The sequence below is a fragment of the Nomascus leucogenys genome, chromosome 15, assembly GCF_006542625.1.
Source record: "Nomascus leucogenys isolate Asia chromosome 15, Asia_NLE_v1, whole genome shotgun sequence".
Classification (NCBI taxonomy): domain Eukaryota; kingdom Metazoa; phylum Chordata; class Mammalia; order Primates; family Hylobatidae; genus Nomascus; species Nomascus leucogenys.
The window spans coordinates 94897202-94913195 of record NC_044395.1 but is presented as its reverse complement, the minus strand read 5'-3'; positions in this window follow the sequence as shown (position 1 = coordinate 94913195).

Below are 15994 nucleotides of genomic sequence, written 5' to 3'. Positions count from 1 at the left end.
TCATGCCCATGAAAGAATGCATCTACAAACCTCCTGGAAGTGATATCGGAGAGTTGACAGCACATCCATTGCAACTATGCAAAAAGACTCATTTGTATAAATTATCCATTCAGTTCATTCAAAACATATGCACCTGCACACTGGTGGAATGTCAGAAAAGAAGCCCTTGGAATTATTTCTGAATAATTTCATACCTGGGGGAAATTCAGATGAAATCTTCCAATATGTGTCATGGCATGTCTATGATTTTTGTCCCCTCTCTCTCCCCCACCCCTATTCTTAGCAATCACATGTGAGTCCAGGGTTTGGAATTAGTCAATCTGTCTTCCTGGACAAGGAAAGTATGCCAAAAAGTCCTATTTTGAGACTTAGTTTCTTTTATGACAAGGCCCTAGGAAAGTTTGATGAGAATTTTGATTTAAGTTTAGAGGTTAATAGCTCTGAAATTCTGAGAACCAAAAAGTATTATGTAGGCGGGTGTACAGTAAAACTGAAATAAGGAAGTCTTCTGCAAACTGAGCCAAATATCTGCACAGTCAGTGCATCTGAAAACTTTTCGTGTGAGGATAGCCCTGCCGTGAAACAAACCAACCACACTCGGCTCACTTCCTTACAGTGGAAACATGGAGGCTATTAAGCTTGGTTATGCTGGAAAGAACGGGGTAAGGAGAGCGAGGGGAAAGAGACGTCTCTGACAAGGGGAGTGGGAGAGAAGGGCATGCCTGGTTTGCTGTGGACTTTGTCGATTAATGCCAAAAATACTTTAAAGTCTTCTTAAGGTTTATGATCCTCAAATTCATCAGTCTGTGGCTCTCCAGGAGTTGCCAGAACCACCAGGGCAGAAAACCTCAGGGAGTCCAACTTTAGATCTCACAATTGTGTATGGTTGTGGTGGGGGATGGTGCTCTTGGCAAACATCTGATTTTTGCAAATCCATTTTCTTTCCAGCTTGGCAGGTCACCTTAACTTGGAAGTTCAATGCCCAGCTGGGAATAATATGCTTGTTAGGGGATGGGCCAATGGTCTGTGAACTTGAGCCTTGGCTGGGGGTAACATTCTTTGCACAACCAGGTAAAACAAGCCTGGAAAGCCACAGCATCATGCCAGTGCAGGCATCATTGCCAAGCACCCAGACCCACTGAGGGTCACTGCACGGCCCATGGCCTTACTCAGAGTAGACCTGTTTACTCTTTGAACTGCAATCCCTCCCATTCCTCAGAGCTGTTGGCAGCGAGCATGGGGGAGAAGGCAGAGTTGCTGGGAAAGAGGGCAAAGTGAGACCAAGAAGAGAAAAGACAGAGAGAGAGAGAGAGAGAGCAGTTCTTGCATATTTCATCCGGATGACCATAGAGAGACTTTGAAATGTCCCCCCAAACTTGCGTTGATAATATTTCTTACCATGTTAGTCACAATTGTGCCAAAATTTTATGCACATATCTTCCACTCAGTACTTCCTCACGTGTGTAGTCTTCTCAAAAAGCAACTGAATCATTTCTTCTTGCAAAAATCTTTGTTGATTCCCCCAGTTGCTGGAGCTGTGGTCCTCAGAGGGAAGTACACCTACCTCATGTGGTAGGCAAGATGATTCTAAGTTCAAATCATAATTTTTATTTTAACAGCCATGCATGTTTGATATGAAAACAAATGTAAAGTTAAAAAGTAAGTCACTTGAAGGAAAAGTATTAAATAAGTAATATAGGTAGTTACACAGTCATGGCAAATATGGTGACAATGGAATGAGGGGGATTGAAATTTGGGGAAAAAAATGGCTTAACGACAGGCAGTCCAAACTCCCTGAGGGCATGGCATTCTCCATCCTCCACCACCTGGTCTCCACCGACATGTCCAGTCCTCAGGCCCTTGGTCTCCAACTCTACCTCACATGGTCCACCCCAGGTGCAGTGGGCCCATGTCACTTCCACACAAGCATTCTGTGCTTCTCTGCTTCCTGGTCCCAACACGTGGTACCCAAACCATTTCCAATGCTATTTCTCCATTCAGTCTTCACCAGATTGCCTTCATCAGAATTTAAATCTCCCTGGACCATTGGTTTGTACTTGGAACTATTCAATACTCTACATTCCACCAACGTTTCTGGAGTTTCTGCCATGTTCTGAGCACTGGAGTTTCAGCTATAGAGGTAAAAAAGAAAAGAATTCCTGCCTTCATGGAATGGAGATTCAGATGAAGCAAGATGACAGCATGTTTCCTATTCTGCCATGTGGGGCTGGTTTGGGGCACCATTTTTCCACATCCAGCCTGGTGAGCCCTGGCAGACAGCACTCTTCATCATGGTCAAATACCCAGAAAGTCCTGACATGACTCCCTCCAAAGAGGAGGGCATTCAAACCTGCTTGTTGAACTGAACAAGCAGGTTGAATTGAAAAGATGTCTTTGCAGAAAGAAATAGTGCAGAGTTGCTTCTGCCATTCTCTCTGCATCCTCCTCTTCTCTCTCTTATCCCCATCCCTTTTCCAGGCCCACCAACCAACCCTCCATGGAGAGGCCGCATACAGAGTAACCAACTCATCTTAGACTTTCCTGATTTTAGCACTGAATGCCCCACATCCTAGAAAACCCCATATTCCCAGGCAAACCAAGAAGGTTGGTCAATCTAGATGCACACACATAGATTTTGCTCCAATACTACTTTCTCCAACAGCTATGTGTCCTTGGGCAATTACCTACCATCTCTGTGCCCCTATTGTCACATCTACAGATGGAAATACCATCCCCGAAGGCTGCTGTGAGGATTAAAGATACAATGTAAGTTTAGGGAGATCACCTTGCACCATGAATGGTTGCTGTGATTAATACTGTTGGTGGACTGACAGCAGTGCAAAAAGAGAGCACTGTGCTGAATCAAAGAACCTCTGATCTGGTTAATGCCTGCTAAGCAGCCATCTCTCTTTTGGAGGCTGACATGCCAATGGTCATGTGGCCACAATGGACATAGTTTGGCCAGGGTCTCTGAATGGCAGGAAACAAGAGACTTGCTGCCAAAGTGCTGTAAACGAAACCCTCAATCTACCCAGCTCTGCCTTATTATTTTTATTAAGCACTTACTGTGTGCCAGATACTAAGATCTCATTTAATCCTCACAAAGGCCCCACAACGTAGCATGATAATCCCCCATCTTAAGGATGAGGACATTGTAGCTGAGAGACATTAAGTAACTTACCCGAGGTCACTCTGCTGGGAAGGACAGATAGAAACCAGGTCTGCCTGATCTCAGAGCCTCTACCCCTAAGCACCACCTACCCATCCATAAGAAACATCCTCTCCCTGTGCCCCAGCAGGAGCTGACAGCTTTGCTTCCCTCCACATAGAAGGAAACTGGCATTTTACTAGGCACTGGGCAATCTGATCAGTCTTGGAAGAAAGGGGAATTAGCGGGCAAGCCCTTGCTTGCTGGAAGATGGTTTACCCTGAAACCCTTCTGGGTTTCCCAGAACCCTGAGTAAATATTAACATAATCTCATTACATTGCTCATTATATTGCTTCAGATTGAGGATAAAACATAGAAGCAACCTGGGCCAATGTACCCTTGTGGTTTGAATGGATTGTTTTCAGCCCAACAGTCTAATTTATGCAGACAGCATTATGGAGGAAAGGGTTCCTGACTTGGAAACAGACTGGGGTTTTCATCCCAAGTCTACCACTTACTAGCTATGCCACTTTGGACAACTTGAGGCTCAGTTCTCCCATCTGTAAAATGGGTGTAAGTTTGTCCCAGCATCAGTAGTAGCATCCGCATCACCACCCCTGTGGAGTGCTTGCAGTTTGCTAGGCACTATACTTGTATCTTTGCATCAATTCCTCTCAAAAGCTCTTGGATGCAGTTACCGTTTTTATCTCTATTTTATAGTTGAGGAAATCAAGGCATAGACAAGTTAGGAAGGTTGGGCCAAGGTCATACCTCTAGATAAGTGGCAGAGCCAGGTCTGAAACCCACCTAAGAACCTTGCTGTTTATCCCTGTGTACTACTTGTATAACCTGTGCTGTAAAGCTTTCATTGAGATGACACGTATGAACGTGCCTGGCTCATAGGTCGCCTATGATAACACCCTCTGTTCCATAATTCTCTGCCACTGCTTCTTACGCATGCCTAGAAAGAAGACAGAGGGGCTCACCCCCTCCATGGGAGCACCCACGCCTTCCCAAACTGCACTGCTCTCCAGGGTGACAGCGAATGATTCACCAGTTTGGATAAGCACAAGTGAGCCTGCTAGTGACTCAGGGACATGCAGGACCAGCGAAAGAGCCTCTACCTACAGAACAAAGCCAGACAGCAACTTGTGATGAAGATAATTACAGGCTGGAATGGCAACACCAAGGCCAAGGACTGCCTAGTTTATACGGTAATTAATCACAACCTCAAAGACTTTGAGGAGGTCTGGAGGCTCCACTGGGGACCAACTAGGATTTTAAAAACAAAAACAAGAAACAAAAAAACTTCCCCCAGTCCCTACTACCACACTGCATAATCTCCTTGCCTTTCCTCCCAGCATACGCCCAGGCCCAAGTCCCCCAACACTGCCCCCAACTAGCCCAGTATTCTCAAAAAGGGTAATAGGAGGGCATAGGGTTGGGAATGTGGTAGAGCTGTCAAATATACACAAATCTACAATGTCAGTTCAAAAATGGAAGTCATGATCCTTCACGTTGTCCTGCAACAGGATAAAAATAGCTCATCTTTCATCAAGACAGAAGAAGAAAACCTACCACTGTCATATCTGGTAATCTACAACACCATCCTCTACCTCCAAGTTGAACCCTGCCATGCTGAAACCGAAGCTATATGCAGCATTTTGGTTTAAAGTCAGATAGACCTAAGTTTGTATTCCAGATTTGCCACATGTGGCTGTGTGACCTTGACCTTGGCCAAGTAATTTGACTTCTCCGAGCTTCTGCTTCGTTTTTGTTTTTGTTTTTTAATGTGGATCCTGACAGTGCTAACTCTATAAGGTTAAGAGGATTAAATTAGATAATACACATAAAAGGCTACTTTTGTCAGTAATTTCATGTATTATTCCTATAATTCTGAATCCTCTCTCCTCCTTCCCCAGCACATAGCCATCTATCTTACACAATATCCATTCATCACCATCTCCCTAGTGCTCTTGGCTTGATCCTCTGTCCCTGCTTATGAGAATTTTAAAACGGGCCAGTTGACTTGGAAACCAGCTCCAATCTCAGCTTCCTAATTCTTTGGTCATCCCACACACGCCAGCAGTGGGGCCTGTCTTCTTAGTGATCCAGTTCCAGAACTTTCCACTGGCCCCTTGTTTTAGGTTGCAGAGGCTGGAGAGGCCCCTTTCGCCCTCCCCAGCCAGGCCATCCCTTTCTGAGTGCTCACTGTCTCACCTGTACACAGCACCAGAGGTCATGGGATACTTCTGTGGAAACGCTATTTGGTTGCCTGGTGTTTTGCATTTTGTAACACCAAAGGCCTGATAGAACCAGGTTGTGGGACCAGCCACAGCTCGACAATGACAGACACACTTTTTAAAACTAACACCTGGACCTCTTCATATCTTCCTCCTCTCTCTGACTATCCTCCTTCCAAACACAACCAGGATCTGTGTGTCAGAACTTTAATAACAACAATAATAATAATTTCTTGTCTCAGGCGCAAAACTATCTGCTTAAAGTACGTTTCCCTATTGCTGCTAGATTTTATGTTTGGAAATGTGAATATTCCATTGAACCCTCCAAGCCAGTTTCCCAAATACCCTAGGGCTGGTTCCTACCATTTTATTGGGTAACCATGTCTCGGATGGCCCTACCTACTGGTGTTATATAAGAACAGGCTTGTCAGACAGAGGAGCAGTGTGATGAAGCAGGCAGTGGCCACATGACCAGTTGAGGGAGGAGGAGAGTTTCATGGTTTTAAAAGCCTCAGCAAGGCTGGGCGCGGTGGTTCATGCCTGTAATCCCAGCACTTTGAGAGGCCAAGGCGGGCAGATCACCTGAGCTTGGGAGTTCAAGACCAGCCTGACCAACATGGAGAAACCCCATCTCTACTAAAAATACAAAATTAGACAGGCATGGTGGTGCATGCCTATAATCCCAGCTACTTGGAAGGCTGAGGCAGGAGAATCACTTGAACCTGGGAGGCGGAGGTTGCAATGAGCCGAGATCATGCCATTGCACTGCAGCCTGGGCTACAAGAGTGAAACTTGGTCTCAAAAAAAAAAAAAAAACCTCAGCAGTCCAGGCATGGTGGCTCATTCCTGTAATCCCAGCACTTTGGGAGGCCAAGGCAGTCAAATCACTTGAGGCCAGGAGTTCGAGACCAGCCCGGCCAACATGGCAAAACCCCATCTCTACCAAAAATACAAAAATTAGCCAGGTTTGGTGGCACACACCTGTAGTCCCAGCTGCTCCCGAGGCTGAGACATGACAGTCACTTGAACCTGGGAGGCAGAGGTTGAAGTGAGCAGAGATCGCACCACTGCACTCCAGCCTGGGCAACAGAGCAAGACCTTGTCTCATAAAAAAGCTTCAGCAGAGGTGGTAACGCCTGTGGTTGGTCCAGGCATGGAAGGCAGGCACTCTGTTTGTGGGAGGGTGCATTTGTACAGTCTTTATGAAGAGCAATTTGGTAGTACCTACCAAAATTTAAAATGCTCGTATCCTTTGAGTCAGCAACCCTATTTCTAGGAATTTCTCTCATAGATATATGTACAAAAGACCAGAAAAAAATATATGATGAAAAATTGCAACTAACTTTAATGTTTACCGAAAGGAAAATGCTAAATAAACTATGGTTCACCTAGACCATGAAGTAGTATTAAAAAGACAGATCTATATGCCATGATGCTGAAAGATTTCCATGTAATGTGAATAAACAAGCTAAAAAACAAAGCTTATGATTATATTTTTTGTTTGAATATATATATTTTGTATGTGTCTGGGAGGATATACAACAATTAATAGTTGCTGCTAGGGGTGAGATTGGGGGGAAGGTTCATCCTTTTTTAAATTTTATGACAGATATATTTGTTCGTATTTATATCTATATTTATATAGATATATATTTGTATCTCATATGATAAAAATATTTCAAAGACTGGATTTCTCAGTTCCTCTCCTTCCATCCCTCTGGTAGACTATTCCAGCAAAGCAGTTCCTAATAATACCAAATAAACACTTATTCAGAGCTTTGCAGTTTACAAAGGAATTTCGCAAAAAAAAAAAAAAAAAAATTGTTCAAATATCACACCATCACCATAACGTGATTCCCATTTTACAGATGAGGAAACAGAGGCTCAGTGAGGAAAAGTGCTTCTGCCCCATGTCAGATGTCTGGTGGCTGCAAGAGCCAGGACTGGAAGCTCAGGTTGTCCATATCTAGCACCAGGCACCTTTTCCAGCCCTCTCCAACTGATACCTGCTATACCCCTTCCATGGCCAAAGTCGGATAGATCTTCTCTGGCACAGGTGAAAACGAGACCTGGACATGGCTTAGAAATTTGAGGGTGGAAGGGAGAAGAGCAGAGAGAGGAGGGGAGGTGCAGGGCATGGTGTAGAAGAAAGGTTAAAAAGTGTTTGAGAAGGCACAAGTGGCTTGGCATTCTGTTCTATAATTAAATGCACAGGCCATCAGCAAACCAGGTAAGCAAGACCCTAACCGGGGCCTCCTTCGTATGCCTGCTCTGTTGTTTGAGGATGAGTCATTTGTCACCATCTTGCTGTGAGCTGCATGTGAGCTGAGCCTAAACACCAGTTTGGTGCTGCCCAAGAGCACTATAGGGAGCTGTCCCCAGAGCCATAATTTGGAGAAGAGGAGATCCCAGAGGCCTTCCTGGCCTTTCGATAATGTGCATCTCTGTGCACATTATAGAATGTTGAACATTCTATAATGTTCAACACCCTTTGATGGCTCCCATGCCCTTTGGAGTGAAGTCCAGCCTCCATGATACTATTCACAAGGGCTTCTGTGACCTGGCACCTACCTATTTCTGCAGCCTGATCTCCAGCTGTGTCTCACCTGACTTTTTACATACTGGCTCCTTTCATTTCCCCAAACAGGCAGGCCATTCTCCCATTCTCTTTCTCTCTCCTTCCTCCCCCAGTCCCCACATTATTGCATAGACTGCCCCACATGCCTGGGTACCTTTACTCCCTGTCTTCCCTGGCTAACTGCTGCTCATCCTTAGACCCCAACCCAAACACAGCTTCCCCAGGGGGGCCTTTCCTGAGGAGCCCACCCTGCCACCATTCAGCCCCCACCTGAGTTGTTGTCTCTCTGCTCCAGAGTCTACCAGCACATACTACACTGTGTGGTAATGTCTCATGTACTTCCTCTCTCTTGAGCTGGACTGTCACAGCGGCTGGGGCATTCTAGGAATCCACAAATATGTATTGAATGAATGGAGAATGACATGGTGTGGATGTCACCCCACAGCAGATGACAGGTATCAGACTTCAGCAGTGGAACTTAGCCTCACCGGCTTGGCGGGTGTCACGTAAATCCCACTGCCTTGGTCCACATGGCCAGTTTCTCTCTGTCAATGCCTAGGAAATCGTAAATCTTGAATGACAGGCATGTTGAAAAGGGCAGTGACCAATGGAAGATTGATTCATTGTGAGAAATTTCTGGCAGGTTCTAACCACAACTCCCTAGGGATAAAAACAGAACAAGCTCAGGTTTACAAGGTGGTAATAGAACCAAAGGGCTGAGATCAGTGTCAAGAGGTCACTGAATTCGTTCCCCTGCCTTCAGGCAAGGCTGGCTCAGTCACAGACCAGTGGGTGTTTCCTTATATTATTAGCAGGAGTAATTTATTATTATTATTATTTTCATTAATAGCAGTATACCAAGGTTTTTATTAAAAATAAGCACTCACAGGGAACATAGTGGGTGCCTGCCTACATCACCCTTCCCAATACTCAGTAGAACACAGAATCTGGTCTCAACAATGTAAGGTCTGACTCCATCTCCTTCATGTCAGCATGATTGCTCAGTGGGAGAATTGAAGCAAGCAGGTTCTCATTTAGAAGAGAGCAAAGAAAATGTTCCAGAATCAGGCTTTGGGCACTCTCTCTCACAACAGCCCAAAGCATATGAAAAGCCATGGGGCCACCATCAGGCATCCCCTTTGCAATTTATAATTGGCCCAGCTGTTTCCCTGTGCAGAGGGCACGCAGTTCAGAGTCCTGCCCATCCATGACCTCGTCTGATCCTCACAACAACATGTGCATCCAAGGAATGGGAAGAAGCTGAAGGTGGGACAGGCTGTAGGTTGGGTCACCAGAGTTCTCAAAACTAAGTGGGCGAGTGGGCTTGAGTAAGGAACGAAGACATTCGATCACCAGTCGGACCCTCTGACTCTATATTCCGCTTCTCAGTCTAAAAAGAGTCCACGTACTCAATAAATATGTGAACACCTACTATATTCTAAGTACTGTTCCAGAGTCTAGGAATACAGCAATGAACAGATTTTTAAAAGACAAAACAAAACCAAAAACCCTGCCCTCATGGAGTTTACATTCTGGTGCTGTGGTATTTATAAGCCATTTTAAGTAACATGGTTTTAGATAATAGGTGGACCTGGAATTAATCAATATTGAATCACATCATGAGAAATGTGTGCCCTTTCCAATTCTCTTAATTCAATCCTTCACAGACTTTAGAGGAGGTCTCAGTTGGCTGATACCACCCTTCAATGAAAGGAGCATAGGCTGCAGGATCCAATGAGAAGTTAATTCCAGCCTTGGGTTTCATCCTATTTATTAACAGTTACCTTCTAGGTGTAGCCAGGGTTGCTAATTTTCCATTAAATGTAGTGATATTGATGCTTTGTAAATAAATGCACATTATTTAATAAGTGAGTCATTAAAAAAAAGACCTAAGAGTCTAATAGAACAAGTGGTAAATGAATATAGCAAAACACTGGATGTTTAGAAGACTTGAACTAGGTGGGGCCCTCAGCCTAGGAATAGCCAAGGGCACTTCTGCTTCTAAAGACCCAGACAAACTAAGGTTGCCTCACTTTTAGAGTGGGATAATCTAAAGGTTCACTGCTTCTTTTCTTTGAGACAGAGTCTCTCTCTGTTGCCCCAGCCCGAGTGCAGTGGTGCGATCTCCACTCACTTGCAACCTCTGCCTCCTGGGTTTGAGAAATTCTCATGCCTCAGCCTCCCGAGTAGCTGGGATTGCAGTGCACCACCACACCCAGCTAATTTTTGTATTTTTTTGGTAGAGACAGGGTTTCGTCATGTTGGCCATGCTAAACTCGAATTCCCAATCTCAGGTGATCCACCTGCCTTGGCCTCCTAAAGCGCTGGGATTACAGGTGTGAACCACCGTGCCCAGCCACACTGCCTGATATTTTAATTAATCCCACCCCTATCACCTTCATCTCTCCACCCACTCTCCAGCAGCCACTGCACTCAGTGCACACTATCTCCAGGAGGGACACCACGAGGGCTAAGCCTGGAGCCTGACAACAAACACCCTACCCCTCCTCCTAGCCGCCAAGGATGTCTCTCTCTTGTCTCAATCCCCACACTTTCACTGAGGGCAAAGGTCACTCTAGGAAGCTCCCCAAAGTTAATTAGCCCTCATTCTTGGAAGCCAACAGCCTCCTACTCTAAATAAGGAAAAGCCGTCCAGTTCCTTTGAACCCACGTTCTCCTTAGGTAAATGGGTTCTGCACAAGCTCATTATCAGAATCACCTGGGAGCTTTACCAAACTACAGGTGCCTCGCTGCCTACCACCAATTTGCTGAATCAGTCACTTCAAGATGGTGCCCGGAAAGCTGTATTTTGTGCCCCTTTGGAGAGTCCAATGTTCAGCCAGATTTAGAAGCTGATATGCTTCATTGGAAACAACTTCTCCATAGGCTCTTTATTTGGCCAAGTAACAACCACAATTATCTTATCAAGGCAGGAAGTGTCGTTTAGTACACAGGCTTTGGAGTTGAGCAAACCTGGATTCAAATCCTGGGCCCACCACAAGTAAGTGACCGAGTGGCCTCAGGTTAGCTGCTTAACAACCCTGTGCCTCAGTTGCCCCAGCTATAAAATGGGGTTATCAATGGCACCCACTCATCATCAGGTTGTTTGAATGATTCCATAGTCTAATGTATGCAAAATGCACTATGCGCTGACTTGGAGTAAAAGCGAAAAAAATACCAGCCATAGTTAATGTGGATTGGTTTTATCTTGGTAACCAAAGGAGACTCAAAGTGGTTTTCAGGGAAGACAAGAGGAGAAGGGGACAGAGAAGAGTGAGAAGGAAGGCAAGCTGAAATAATTTTTGATGTTCAGATCTTATTTGCCCCTTTCCCTTTAACAAGTGAGGCTCTAAGGCCAGAGGCCAGGATTCCAGGTCATTCCTCACCCCTTTCCCCACCTTGTGATCTAGAGATCCCACACTGGATAGGTGGCCAAAGTTGCTGAGTGACACACAGATGTGGGGCAGACATTCGCCAAGAGGAATCATCTGAGTGGACCATTGAGAAGGGCAAGCTAGGACCCCTGTGTAATGTTAGTAGTAAGGGAGCTGGGGAAGGCCCTACTCTTCCTGACACACAGCAGATAATCCCATCTCCCCTCCACTAGCATACTTCTTTTCTTCATTTGGAAATGGAGGGCTCTTTCCCTGTGGTGGATGATCACTCACTCATTTACTGGTTCCCTCATTCAGCAGATCCCCGCTGAGTGCCTGCTGGGTACCTCATCCTGTTCACACAGAATATGCTGCTGGGGCCGGACATCTCCGGCTTGCCTCCTGGTTTCACCGATTAGGAACCTGGGACCCAAGCAGGTGAAATGACTCAGCCACAGTCTCGCAGCCGGCAGGTGGTAGCGCTGGATTTAGATCCAAGTGTCCTGACTTGCACTCCACACACTGCCTGCATGAAGGGCATGACCAAGTTCTATAAGGAAATTTGTCTCTTCACCTCCATCATTCACTTGGCACGATGTCCGGAGCTCGGTAATTGTTGGCAGGTGGAATGAATAGTTTGAAAACTAAATCTGAGAATGATTGTGAAACTAACACGAGAACAGAAAACCAAACACCGCATTCTCACTCATAAGTGGGAGTTGAACAATGAGAACACATGGACACAGGGAGGGGAATATCACACACCAGGGCCTGTCAGGGGGTTGGGGGCTAGGGGAGAGAGCATTAGGAGAAATACCTAATGTGGGTTGACGGGTGCAGCAAGCCACCATGGCACATATAAACCTAGGTAACAAACCTGCATGTTCTGTGCATGTACCCCAGAACTTAAAGTATAATTTAAAAAAAAAAAGAAAACTAAATCTATACTGAGCACAGAGCCATATAATGTGAAAAGGGCAGTGTTTCTCAAACTGTAATGTGTACACCAATCACCTGAGATCTTGTTAAAATCATGGTGCTAATCTGGGGAGTTTGGGGTCAGCTGGGGATTCTATATCCATAGAAAGCTTCCAGGTGTGGCTGACATTGCCAGTACCAGACCAGAACCTGAACAATGGACAGCACACTTTGAAGCCAGAGCGCCCAGATCCGAAGTCCAAATTTGCTACTTATCAGCCGTGCAGCCTTGAGCCAGTTACTTAAACTGACTGTGCCTTGGTTTTCTTGCCTGTAAAAAGAAGGGTGGTGATGATAATGGAGTACCTGCTTTACAGGGCCACTGGGAGATTCAAATCAGGTACTAAGTGGCCGGGCGCGGTGGCTCACGCTTGTAATCCCAGCACTTTGGGAGGCCGAGGCGGGCGGATCACGAGGTCAGGAGATCGAGACCACGGTGAAACCCCGTCTCTACTAAAAATACAAAAAAATTAGCCGGGCGTGGTGGCGGGCGCCTGTAGTCCCAGCTACTCGGAGAGGCTGAGGCAGGAGAATGGCGTGAACCCAGGAGGCGGAGCTTGCAGTGAGCCGAGATTGCGCCACTGCACTCCAGCCTGGGCGACAGAGCGAGACTCCGTCTCAAAAAAAAAAAAAATAAGTGTTAAGCACTTTGTCTAGTGTCACTTGCGCATACGAGGCACTCAGAGGGTAGAAGGTGGAAGGAGAGCCTTCCTTGAAGTATGGCAGCCTTCTTGCTTTCTGCCCCAGACCCCACTCCAGAAAAGTCAACGTATTCTTCTCCGGGATCCAGCTAGTCTTGATCCAAACCATCAGACCACACTTGAACAGCTCCCGAAACCAAAAAGGATGGGCTCAACCTAGCCAAAATAATCATCGGATTAGCCCAGAATGTGACCCCAGCCCTGGCTGTTGCACAGCTACGTGAGCCCAGCAGATGAAAATGTTCCAACAGGCAGATGTGGCAGGGTGCTACTTTACAGAGTTGAAGTTCCAGCTGGCAGTCGTTTAGATTTGTTTCCCCTAAAAGCCTCTTTCCTTGAGCACATTGACAGCAGAGACCCTGTCTGATTTATCTTGGATCTCTGCACCCTGCACAGAGCTGGCATAGTAAATGGGCCAAGATGAATTCCAGGCCCGGACCTTAGAGATAAGGGAAGGGCTCCTTGAAAACTGCTCCTGTTTGTCTTCAGGGCTGAGGCAAGGCTGAAGGAAAGGGCCCTAGGAGGAAAGGGGCAGCGGCTGCCATTGGACCTCAGCCTGGGATACTGCAGCCCCCTAGAGACTGTATGTCAGCTCTCTCCAGTGAACAAACTCAGTTTGATCGCCAGTTTCTCTGGGCGGGCCAAGTTCTGGCGTGTGCAGGCAGGGAAGCACTAACCTCTGGGTTGGGCATTTTCTCAATTGTTTCATTCTCTCTCTCTTATCTCCAGCTAGTTAGTGATTAACTGCTCTTTGAAAGTTTCCCAGCCTCCCCCAAGCTCCCCAAGAGCACAGGTGGCCACTGGGTTGGAGCAGAAGAACCTGACTCAGGGCCCAGTTCTCTTTGCAGGACAGGGAGGACCCAGAGGCACAGCCACTGGGTCATGGGCCCAGTGGGGTAAGGCCAAGAGGTTTGGCGCTGTGCTGCCTGCCAGGGGTTACTGGGAGGGCACCAGAGAGGCATGTCTGCAGGCGCCGGTTCCTTGGAAGTCTGTGGGTGAGTGGGTGGGGGTGGAGAGGGACAGGGGATACAACCAGGATCTGGGAGAGAGAGAGAGAAGCTTGACATTATCTCCCCACCACCAGGAGCTTTCTGTACAAACCCTCACCCTGGGCAGCTTTCATCAGATAACACCTATATTTACAGACAGCCCCCATACGTTGGAACAACCACCTCCCACAGCTTTTTCTAGCAAGCCCCACCTCAGCTGAACCACAAAGGAGACCAGGTGGAAGAAGCAGCTGACTTGGTCAAGGAAGCACCATCCAGAACCTTCCAGGAGTCGCTGAACCCTTTCCTTTCAGAGTGTGGGCCTCTCCTTCATCTTTTCTTGTCTTTAACCCTGGGATATTTTATTGGAGGTTTATAATTGCACAGAGGGACTTTCAGGGAGACCTGTAAACCTCTAAAGAATACAAACAATATGCAAGATATGTTTTGGCTGAGTGTAGAAGCCCATCCTAGAAAAATGTACTTAGATATGTATTAGATTTTCAGCCTCTGCCCGCCTTCCTGTTTTGCTGCCTCTTCTGTGAGTTGCTCCCTCTCCTTCCTGGAAGCCCCTCTCTCTTCTGCCTGCCCTGTCACTGACCTAGGCTCTTGGCTGGCTCAGGGGAGAAGCAAATAAAAGAATGATAGTGGTCGGGGGTGGACAAGTGACAGTGGAAGGGAGGGATCATATTTGGAAACTGCTCTCTGCCTGTGGTCACTTCAAGACAGGAGTAGGAAAAACCCGGGCAGTAGGCTTCATTAGAAACTAACCCCAGATGAACTCTCTGTCTGGTATTTCCGGTAGTGGGTAATGACACTTGCTTTTGTGGCAGGTTTGTGAAAAAGAATGGGTCTCCTCATAAAGGAGAAGAAAGAGATAATCTTATGAGTACTAGCCCTGGGAATTCAAAGACAGATGATGGGGAGGTGGGGCAGGAAGAGATTAATTTCAGAAGAATTATGACTGTGGCTTCTCCACCTCTTGGCAAAGATCGAGTGCAGAAGAAGTATGACTGATGCATTAGTAAAGGCAACCAGAAGAGGACTGGGCAGTGTGCTGTGTTTGTTTTTGATGGCACCATATTGGCTAAAGGCTTTCTATCCTTTTGTGCCTTTGCCAGGTTTGTTAGAATGGCTTCCAGCAGCAACTACCAATAACTCCTAGGGGACCACCTCAAGACTGAAGGTGAGGCAAAGACTCTGGACCATGAAGCACCTCTTTGTAGCCCAAGTAGCAAGAGGAGCCTAGCAAAGAAAATCAGATGGCAGCAACACAGAAGAAGCATGTGGACGAATCCTCAGAACCCACAGTAGAGGAAACATTTGGGTTGGGTAGATTACCCTGATTTTCAGATATGATCTGTCCCTTCCAGAAGTTGAACAGGACCTTTCTAAAAATTTCCCATCTGCAACTTCAGTTGGCAAAGCACCTTTGTTTCTTCCAGGGCTGAGTGGCCATTTTTACACCCGCAAAATTCAGAAAAAACAGATGTTTACACAACTGATTTCTTTTTCATTCAAGTGAAAATTACTTTATGTAGGTGAATCCCAGAGTGAAAGAAATACATATTCTTACAACTCTAATTCACTGCTAAAAAAAAGAAAGCACAGAAGGAAGTCAGTAAAAAATGAGCATCATTAAACCCATAAAAAGATGCACAATTGGCCAGGTGCAGTGGCTCGCGCCTGTAATCCCAGCACTTTGGGGGGCCGAGGCCGGCAGATCACTTGAGGTCAGGAGTTTGAGACTAGCCTGACCAACATGGTGAAACCCCATCTCTACTAAAAATACAAAACTTAGCCAGGCAAGGTGGTGCATGCCTGTAATCCCACCTACTCAGGAGGCTGAAGCAGGAGAATCACTTGAACCCAGGAGGCGGAGGTTGCAGTGAGCCAAGATAGCACCATTGCACTCCAGCCTGGGCAACAAGAGCAAAACTCCATCTCAAAAAAAAAAAAAAAAAAAAAAAGACGCTTAACCT